The sequence below is a fragment of the Papaver somniferum genome, chromosome 5, assembly GCF_003573695.1.
Source record: "Papaver somniferum cultivar HN1 chromosome 5, ASM357369v1, whole genome shotgun sequence".
Taxonomy (NCBI): Eukaryota; Viridiplantae; Streptophyta; class Magnoliopsida; order Ranunculales; family Papaveraceae; genus Papaver; species Papaver somniferum.
Genome location: NC_039362.1, coordinates 161,109,555 through 161,110,543, shown reverse-complemented (window position 1 = coordinate 161,110,543; position 989 = coordinate 161,109,555).

Here is a 989-nt window from a genome sequence, read left to right as displayed (position 1 = left end):
AGGTGGGATTTGAGGTGTGAAATATATTAGATTGGATGAAACTACAACCTATTACTGAACTCAGGTTGCAAGATTACAATATACAGACCCGATGTTCTCGTCCAAGTGGGATTTGAAGTGTGAAATATATATCATATTGGATGAAACTTCAACCTAATATTGAACTCAGGTTACAAGATTACCATATACAGACCCGATGTTCACGTCCAGGTGCGGTTTGGGGTGTCAAATATATCAGATTGGATGAAACTTCAACCTATCACTGAACTCAGGTTGCAAGATTACCATATACAGATCCGATGTTCTCATTCAGGTGAGGTTTGAGGTGTCAAATATATCAGGTTGGATGAAACTGCAACCTATTACTGAACCCAGTTTGCAAGATTACCATATATAGACCCAATGTTCTCGTCCAGGTGGGATTTGAGGTGTCAATATATCAGATTGGATGAAACTGCAACCTATTATTGAACTCAGGTTGCAAAATTACCATATACAAACCCAATGTTCTCGTCCAGGTGCAGTCTGAGGTGTCAAATATTTCAGATTTGACGAAACTGCAACCTATTACTGAACTCAGGTTGCAAGATTACCATATACAGACCTGATGTTCTCGAACAGGTGAGGTTTGAGGTGTCAAATATATCAAAATGGATGAAACCGCAACCTATTACTGAACTCAGGTTGCAAGATTACCATATACAGATCCGATGTTCTCGTCCATGTGAGGTTTGAGGTGTCAAATATATCAGATTGGATGAAACTGCAACCTATTAATGAACTCAGGTTGCAAGATTACCATATACAGACCCGATGTTCTCGTCCAGGTGCAGTTTGAGGTGTCAAATATTTCATATTGGACGAAACTACAACCTATTACTGAACTCAGGTTGCAAGATTACCATATACAGCCCTGATGTTCTCGAATAGGTGAGGTTTGAGGTGTCAGATATATCAGAATGGATGAAACTGCAACTACTACTGAACTC